The sequence below is a fragment of the Heterodontus francisci genome, chromosome 5 (genome assembly GCF_036365525.1).
Source record: "Heterodontus francisci isolate sHetFra1 chromosome 5, sHetFra1.hap1, whole genome shotgun sequence".
NCBI classification, from domain to species: domain Eukaryota; kingdom Metazoa; phylum Chordata; class Chondrichthyes; order Heterodontiformes; family Heterodontidae; genus Heterodontus; species Heterodontus francisci.
The window spans coordinates 72,810,043-72,819,732 of record NC_090375.1 but is presented as its reverse complement, the minus strand read 5'-3'; the positions used below and the strand labels follow the sequence as shown (position 1 = coordinate 72,819,732).

Genomic DNA, 9,690 nt, shown 5'->3' with positions numbered 1-9,690 from the left:
CGGAGTGCCTCAAGTTCAGAGGGGGACAGGTTAGAGTGAGTGAGGTGGGGCAGAGAAGTTGAGACGACCAATGTCTCGCCGACAGTTTTCAATGAAGAGATCAAGAGCGGGTAAGAGGCCAGGGGGAGGGGTCCAGGTAGAGGGAGAATGCTGGAGGCAGGTGAATGGGTCTGCTGGTCGGGGGAAGGACTCCTGGTCAAAGAAGTGAGCCCGGAGGCGGAGGCGACGGAAGAAGAGCTCAACGTCATGCCGAGCGGGAAATTCATTGAGGTGGGGGCGTAAGGGGATAAAACTGAGACCTTTGCTGAGTACAGAATGCTCAGCATCAGAGAGGGGGAGGTCAGAGGGTATAGTGAATACACGGCAAGGGGTCAGATCAGAAGGGGTGGGGTCAGAGGGAAGTGAAGTGGAGGGAGGATCTGGAGGGGCATTAGTCCCCATCAGCTGCTGGAGCTTGCGTTCCTTAACTCCTGAAAGGAAGAAAAAAAGTTTTTTGTTAATGCGTCGGATGAGACGTAAGATGAAATGAAACTGCGGAGTAGAACAGCTTTGAGATAAGATGAGACGGTGCTGCTGGAGAGAGAGGTCCAGTGTGTGCATGTGGCGGCGCATAGCACTGAGTGTGGATCTCAGGATGCGGCGAGAGTAGCAGTCCGAGGAACGTTGTATTTCTCGGAGATACCTGTGATCCTGGGTGGATTCAAAACATGATGGGTGAAACTGCAGTTGGAATCCACGTGGAATAAGTCGGAGCCGGAGACAGTCACTGAGGAAGGAGATGTGGCTGTGAAAACGAGTTTTGGTAAATACCTTATCAAACACCAGGAGGGAAATAGAAAGCAATGAAGGTGAACAAGGTAAAAGAGACAAACGAAAATCCCGTCAGAGAGAGGAGCAGAACTTCTTCAAGGTAGGCATTCCTGGAAGAGAAGTGGCAGTGAATTAAACACTAAAATAAAAGCAAAGTACTGTGGATGCTGGAAATCTGAAATAAAAACAAGAAATGCTGGAGTCACTCAGCAGGTCTGGCAGCATCTGTGGAAAGAGAAGCAGAGTTAACGTTTCGGGTCAGTGACCCTTCATCGGAACGGACAAATATTAGAAAAGTCACAGGTTATAAGCAAGTGAGGTGGGGGTGGGGCAAGAGATAACAAAGGAGGTGTAGGTTGGACCAGGCCACATAGCTGACCAAAAGGTCACGGAGCAAAGGCAAACAATATGTTAATGGTGTGTTGAAAGACAAAGCTATGTGGCCTGGTCCAATCTAGATCTCCTTTGTTATCTCTTGCCCCACCTCACTTGCTTATAATCTGTGACTTTTCTAATATTTGTCAGTTCCGATGAAGGGTCACTGACCCGAAATGTTAACTCTGCTTCTCTTTCCACAGATGCTGCCAGACCTGCTGAGTGATTCCAGCATTTCTTGTTTTTATTCCTTATTATCCATACTCCTCCTTGCGCTGCTGCTGGCTAATGTTGGTGACCCACCGAGAGGACCAATGGGATGAAGCAGCCCAGGACAAGAGTCAACTGAGTCCCTTTCTACCAGACTCGGCCTTGTGACTGTGGCCAGTGCCTCCCACCTCCGGGAGCACGCGCATAGTGGCTACGTATAGGAAAGTTCCTGCTGAAAACAGCATGGCGATTCCAGTGGCATTCACATCTGAAAGTGCTCCTTTACTGCTCTTACTCAGGCCCAGGTAAGTGACCATGAAGAGTAGCAGTGCCGCCAAAGCAAATACCAGTAGGTGTTTCCTGATTCGATTCCTTTCACGCCCTGCGTGCATGAGGAAAGAAACAGGACCAAAAGCAGCTGGAGCTTTGTGCAACATAATAGCTACAAATACAATCAACTGTACACTTGTCTGTGATGTGGAAGCTGTTGCACCCAATGCAATGCCATCCGCTGCTGCATGAACTACCAGTCCAAGTGTGGTGGTGATCTTGGTATTTGCTGTTCTTGCAGCGTAAAGGCCATCACTGGGGTGCATGTGAGAACTGCCTATCTGGTCGACCAGGAGCATAAAAACAAATCCAGGCACCAATGACATGCCAATGTATGCATGCTAAGCTATGTGCTTGTGACCATGTTCAGTCTCTGCTGATCGTCCTATCTTTAATGGATCCTCCACTTTTTCCACTTCACCTCCATGGCGATGTTTATCATGCAGAGCATCCTCATAGTGTGCATGAACCCCTTCAGGAACAATGACTGCTAGAGCAGTGCCACACAGAAGTCCAGCACCAAGAACCATCACCAACGTTAACCTCTCCTCGGAGAAGTTGAACGCCAAGGGGATGATGCCTGCCACGTAACAGCCGGCCAGCATGGCCAAGGAGAGCAGGCTGATGTTTTTTTTTTATTCATTCATGGGATGTGGGCATCACTGACCAGGCCAGCATTTATTGCCCATTCCTAATTGCCCTTGAGAAGGTGGTGGTGGTGAGCTGCCTTCTTGAACCGCTGCAGTCCATTTGGGGTAGGTACTGGATGGTGCTGAGATCGTCCATGCTGCTGCGAGGAGGGAGTGGGAATGGAGGAGTGGAAGGAGCAAAGGGGGATGGGAGGGTAGAGGAGAGTGGGGGTCAGGTATGAGGGAGAGTTAGAGGGGGTGTTGGAAGGGAGAGATGGCGCCATCCAGGACAACGCAGCCCACTTGATTATCACCGTAAACATTCACTCCCACCACCACCAGTGCACATGGCAGCAGGGTTTATTATCTGCAAGATGCACTACAGCAACTTGCCAAGCTCCTTCAACAGCACCTTCCAAACCTTTGACCTCTTCCATCTAGAAGGACAACGACAAGCAACACATGGGAACATCACTACCTGGAAGTTTCCCTCCAAGTCACACACCATCCTGTTTTGGAACTATATCGCCGTTCCTTCATTGTCTCTGGGTCAAGGACAACGACAAGCAACACATGGGAACATCACTACCTGGAAGTTTCCCTCCAAGTCACACACCATCCTGTTTTGGAACTATATCGCCGTTCCTTCATTGTCTCTGGGTCAAAGACCAGGAACTCCCTTCAAAACGGCACTGTGGGTGTACCTGCACCACAAGGACTGGAGCAGTTCAAAAAGGCAGCACATCACCACCTTCTAAAGGGCAATTAGGGACGGGCAACAAATGCTGGCCTTGCCAGTAATGCTCACATCCCATGAAAGAATAAATAAAATCATGTAATTAAAATGTATTTACACTTACAACAAGACCTAACTTTCTGTGACACTTTTTATGGGCAATTAAGGGGCAAATACAGCAAGTTCCTAAAAAAGGGGAGGCTAAGCGTTTTCACAAAGCTAAGAGCGGAGCACTGCAACACAATAGCAACTTTTGTATATTCACATTTAACCATACATCTGCTGCTTGCTTGATATTGCTGTATCATTTATGCATAATAGCAGGTGCCATTAGCTCTCGTTATTTTGATAGTAAGTTGTCACCCTTTTTCAATTGAAGCTCATTATGAGTGCTTTCAATCAGTTGTGATTAATGGAACAGATGTTAAAAGTATCAATGAATTTTCCAGGTAAAAAGTGAGAAAGATTATTTTGATGTTGCCTGACCTGCTGAATATTTCCATCATGTTTTTGTTTCAGATTTCCAGCAATCGCAGTATTGTGCTTTGTGTAAAGATTGCTCTGATTCTTTGATGAAATTTATTAATATTAATTAAGTTTAATGTGCTCCTGGAAAGGCTAGACCGCAAGTTCTCAATTTATCAATGGCTAGAGTATTTATTATATTATTCAGATGTCTGAATCTCAAGAAATCCCAGACGAATAGCATCATTCATAGCTTAGCTAACAGTCGTAGTTGGTTGATGAGTTGGGCCATTCACATTCACGTGACAATGTTGAAGTATCAGAATGGAATTGGGAATGTAGATAACATTAGATCGATGTACTGTGCTATGAATGTAAACAAGAAAGGTACATTTATGGGGTAGAACATAGATATTCATCTTAATATATGAATATGCATTAAAATTAAAACAATGGTGGGGGAGAATTCCTCTGTTGCGATGTGTAACGAAATGGTAAACCCTTTATTTATAAGTAGGTTTGACATTCTGTTCCACATCATCGTGTGAAAGACTTCCACGGTGTTGCAATCAATCATTCTAACAAAGGAACTGTCTGAATAAAAACTATTTAAACGCACTAAAATTAAATTCTCACTAATTCTAACAATAAAGTATTCAAAAGATTAAAGGGAATTCAATAGTTGTTCATAAATTGATATTTTACTACCCAAAATTGACTCCTTGGCTCCTTATATTTACTTTCACTTTAGTTTCAGAATTTGAATTAAAAACACATTTAGAAACAATTGTACTGACAGTGAAATTAACCCCAGGAAGGATAAATAGAGCTCATCAAGTGATATTGATGTGGATGTGGATTTAAAACTGTAGTCGTTCCATTTCATATTTTCGTCTTCACCATAGTTTAACACAGGTGCTGTTACCCTGGCTACCGATCTTTTTTCTCCTTATCGCTTGCACCTCAATCATGTCATTTCTCAAATATTTTCTCAGCTGTGATTGTTCAGTTCAAATTATTATTAAAACCCTAAGCATAGTTTGCTGTGCTGATATGCTACATCAATGATTTGTTCACTTCCAGTGTCTTTGTGCTGTTCCTTTGTTCTCTCCGCCAGAAAGAGCTGAATGCTAAAGTAAGAAAAAAAATCTTGCATTTATTACTGCAAAACTTCTTATTTTGTCTGTTTCCTTCATTCCAATTGAGCCTCTATCCCGATCAGCGTCGCTCAGAGCACAATGCTTTGTGGGAATGGTGGAAAGAATCATATGATCAGTCCTATTGAGTGTCCAACTGTTAAAGAAGGCACTATAAAAACGCAAGTTCTTCTTGTAATCTCTGAATAAATTTACAAACTGCATTTCAATATTTATAACTAAAAGCAATACTTATAAAATTCAGGCCTACCCGCCCTGCTTCCACCTCCGGCCAAGTTTACGGCGTCGGGCGAGGGATGGGAACTGGCCCGCTCACCCGAGGCCAATCAAGGCCCTTAAGTGGCCCCTTAACAGCCACTTAAGGGCCCTCGCCCGCCACCATGGGTACTTTACCCGTGGCAAGCGGGCGTGCTGGGGACGTGAAAGGCCGCCCAGCGATAGCTGCCGGCCTTTCCGCGCCCTGGGGGGCCATGGCAATCAGGCACAGGGTTCCTGATTGAGGGCCTCCCCTGCCTCCCAACCCACCCCTGGAACCCAAGACTCCCCCCTTCCCCCAAACGACCACTCCAGCCTCACCAGGGAAGGACCGATCCCCCTGGTGAGGCAACCTTAACTTACCTTCCCTCCAGGCTCCTTGACGTCTGCTGGGCTGCAGTCCCAGCAGTGGCCACTGCTCCCAGTGACGCTGCTGGGACTAAGAGCTGCCGGCCCACTGATTGCAGCTCACGGAGGTGGACGTCCCGCCTCGGGACAATTAAAGCCGGGGGTTCTGTAAAATACAGGACAGATCTCCGGGCTAAGCGGAAGTGGGTTCGCCACTGACTTTCATGCCAGTGGCGAATTCTCGTCCGCCTAAGGTAAAATTCAGCCCATTGAGTCAAAGAATGACTAAATGTGACCAAAAGCTTGGTCAAATAGATCAGTTTTAATGAGTGTTTTAATGGAGGAGCGAGAGATGGAGAGGAAGAGAAGAGAAAATTAGGGAGGAAAAGGTTAAATGACCTCATGGGGTCCAGCAAGGTGAGCGTCCTAAAAGTTTCAGCTGATCGCCATCACTCTCTCACCTTCCTAGCATTCTTCTGCACAGCACTCCTCTAACTGACACTACCTTACATAGTCCTTTCTCTTCAGCCTCCTTCACAAATCTCCCCTCAACAGACAACACAAACACGCAGTCGCAATCTATTTCCCTCTTGCTCCCATTCCTCACAGCCACCCTCCTCAAATGTTTACCCACCATCGTCAGCAATCAGTTAATTCCTCACACTCCTATCTCTTTTCCTTTTCTCTTTGCAGAAGAGAGCCCACAATTCCAGGGAATGGCAGAGAACTGGGGGTAAAACTATAGCCATGACCACATTAGGGGAGGCGGTGGCATAGTAGTAATGTCACTGGACTAGTAATCCAGAGGCCCAGACTAATGCTCTGGGGACATGGGTTCGATTCCCACCACGGCAGATGGTGAAATTTGAATTCAATTAATAAATGATGACCATGAGACCATTGTCAATTGTTGGAAAAACCCATCTGGTTCACAAATGTCCTTTAAAAAAAGGAAATCTGCTGTCCTTACCTGGTCTGGCCTACATATGACTTCAGACCCACAGCAATGTGGTTGACTCTTAGATGGCCTAGCAAGCCACTCAGTGGCTTCTACAAAATTATACAAAGTCGAAGGAAAGGAATGAGAAACTGGACGCACCACCCAGTATTGACCAAGGCACTGGAAACGACAACGGCAAACCCAGCCCTGTCGACCCTGGAAAGTCCTCCTTACTAACATCTGGGGGCATGTGCCAAAATGGGAAAGAGCTGTCACACAGACTAGTCAAGCAACAGCCAGACATAGTCATATTCATGGAATCATACCATACAGACAATGTCCCTAACATCACCATCACCATCCCTGGGTATGTCCTGTGCACCAGAGGTCAGGAGGGAGTTTCTCTGGAAGTCCCCTACATTGACTCCGGGCCCCATGAAGTCTTATACCATCAGGTCAAACATGTGCAAGGAAACCTCCTTCTGGTTACCACCTATCGTCCTAGCCCCCACCTCGGCAGATGAATCAGTGGTTCTCCATGTCGAACATTAATTGGAAGAAGCACTGAGGGTAGCAAGGGCACAGAATGTATGGGTGGAGGACTTCAAAGTCCATCACCAAGAGTGGCTTGGTAGCAACACTACTGACTGAGCTGGCCGAGTCCGAAAGGACATAGCTGCTAGACTGGGTCTGTGGCAGGTGGTGAGGGAACCAACAAGAGGGAAAAACCTACTTGACCTCATCCTTGCCAACCTATCTGTTAATGACAGTATTGGTAGGAGTGACCACCGCACAGTTCTTGTGGAGATGAAGTCCCATCTTCACATTGAGGATACCCACCATTGTGTTATGTGGCGCTACAACCGTGCTAAATGGAATAGATTTTGAACAGATCTAGCAACTCAAAACTGGGCATCCATGAGGCACTGTGAGCCAACAGCAGCAGCAGAATTGTATTCAAATCTGTAACCTCATGGCCTGGCATATCCCCCACTCAACCATTACCATCAAGCCAAGAGACCAACCCTGGTTCAATGACGAGTGCAGGAGAGCATGCCAGGAGCAGCACCAGGCATACCTAAAAATGAGGTGTCAGCCTGATGAAGCTACAACACAGGGCTATTTGCTGGCCAAACATCGGAAGCAACAGCAGATAGACAGGACTAAGCGATCCCTCAATTAACTGATCAGATCTAAGCTTTGCAGACCTGCCACATCCAGTCATGAATGGTGGTGGACAATTAAACAACTAACAGGAGGAGGCTCCAGAAGTATCCCCATCCTCAATGATGGGGGAGCCTAGCACATCAGTGCAAATGACAAGGCTGAAGCATTTGCATCCATCTTCAGCCGAAAGTGCCGAATGGATGATCCATCTCGGCCTCCTCCTGAGGTCCCCAGCTTCACAGATGCCAGACTTCAGCCAATCTGATTCACTCCACATGATATCAAGAAACGACTGAAGGCACTGGATACTGCAAAGGCTATGGACCTTGACAACATCCTAGCAATAGTACTGAAGATTTGTGCTCCAGAACTTGCCGGGCTCCCAGCCATGCTGTTCCAGTACAGCTACAACACTGGCATCTACCCGGAAATGTGGAAAATCGCCCAGGTATGTCCTGTGCACAAAAAGCAGGTTAAATCCAACCCAGCCAATTACCGCCCCATCAGGTTAGTCTCGATCATCAGCAAAGTGCTATCAAGCAGCTCAGAAATAACCTGCTCACTGGCGCTCAGTTTGGGTTCCACCAGGGCCACTCAGCTCCTGACCTCATTACAGCCTTGGTCCAAACATAGACAAAAGAGCTGAACTCCAGAGGTGAGGTGAGAATGACAGACCTTGACATCAAGGCAGCATTTGACCAAGAATGCCATCAAGGAGCCCTAGCAAAACTGGAGTTAATGGGAATCAGGAGCAAAACTCTCCACCGGTAGCAGTCATACTTAGCACAAAGGTTGTGGTTGTTGGAGGTCAATCATTTCAGCTTAAGGACATCACTGCAGGAGTTCCTCAGGGTAGAGCCCTAGGCTCAACCATCTTCAGCTGCTTCACCAATGACCTTCCTTCAATCATAAGGTCAGAAGTGGGGATGTTCATTGATGATTGCACAGTGTTCAGCACCATTTGCAACTCCTTAGATACTGAAGCAGCCTGTGCCCAGATGTAGCAAGACCTGGACAACATCCAGGCTTGGGCTGATAAGTGGTAAGTAACATTCACACCACACAAGTGCTAGGCAATGACCATCTCAAACAAGAGAGAATCTAACCATCTCCCCTTGATGTTCAATGGCATTACCATCACTGAATCACCCACTATTAACATCCTGGAGGTTACCATTTACCAGAAACTGAACTGGACCAGTTACATAAATGCTGTGGCTACTAGAGCAGGTCAGAAGCTTGGAATTCTCCGGTGAGTAGCTCATCTCCTGTCTCCCCAATGCCTATGCACAATCTACAAGGCACAAGTTAGGAGTGTGATGGAATACACGCCACTTGCCTGGATAGGTGCAGCTTCAACAACACTCAAGAAGCTCGACACCATACAGGACAAAGCAACCCGCTTGATTGGCACACCATTCATCACCTTCAACATTCACTCCCTCCATGCAGCAACTCACCAAGGCTTCTTCGACAGCGCTTTCCAAACCAGTGACCTCCACCACTTGGAAGGACAAGGTCAGTAGATACATGGGAACACCACCACCTGCAAGTTCCCCTCCAAGCCACACACCATCCTGACTTGGAACAATAGCATTGTTCCTTCACTGTCACTGGGTCAAAATACTGGAACTCCCTTCCTAACAGCACTGTGGGTATACCTACACCCTAAGGACTGCAGCAGTTCAAGAAGGCAGGTCACCACCACCTTCTCAAGGGCAATTAGGGATGGGCAATAAATTCTGACCTAACCAGCAACACCCACATCCCATGAACGAATAAAGAAAATTCCTGATATTGACAGAGGAGAAAGCCTTGGGGATCGGCAGGGTGACGGCAGTACTGGCCGTTGCTGATGGAGAAATGGGAGTAGCTCAGGGAGCTGTGGCCAGATTTATAAAGCATGCTAGGGGCAGAAAGCGGGTGCCAGCATGATTTGAACATCACATTCTCGGAGGTCTGCACTGGGTCCCATCGCCTCCAGAACCCAAAGCCATATTTAAAAAGACCTCGGGAGGAAGGGAACGGAACCCTGCAGGCCTGCAATTAAGTACTTGTTGAGCTCATTGTGGAGCTCATTCACAGGCTTGTCAGTCGCAGTTTACATTTTTGTAAAGGAAGGGAATGAGGAAACCACCATATCTAGAACATGGCAAGGTGTACAAGTCGTGAACATTGCAGGGGCTCTGAGGGCTATAGGAAGGGTTGATTAAGATAATGCAGAGACACAAAGCTGCTTCAAAAGGGCCAAAAAGTAGCCATTACTGG

The 9,690-nt window shown here is 47.0% G+C and overlaps 1 pseudogene; it reads right to left on the bottom strand.

Moving 5' to 3' along the window:
* Window positions 1-1,470: 1,470 nt before the first annotated feature.
* Window positions 1,471-2,511, bottom strand: LOC137369559 (zinc transporter ZIP9-B-like; annotated as a pseudogene).
* Window positions 2,512-9,690: the final 7,179 nt, after the last annotated feature.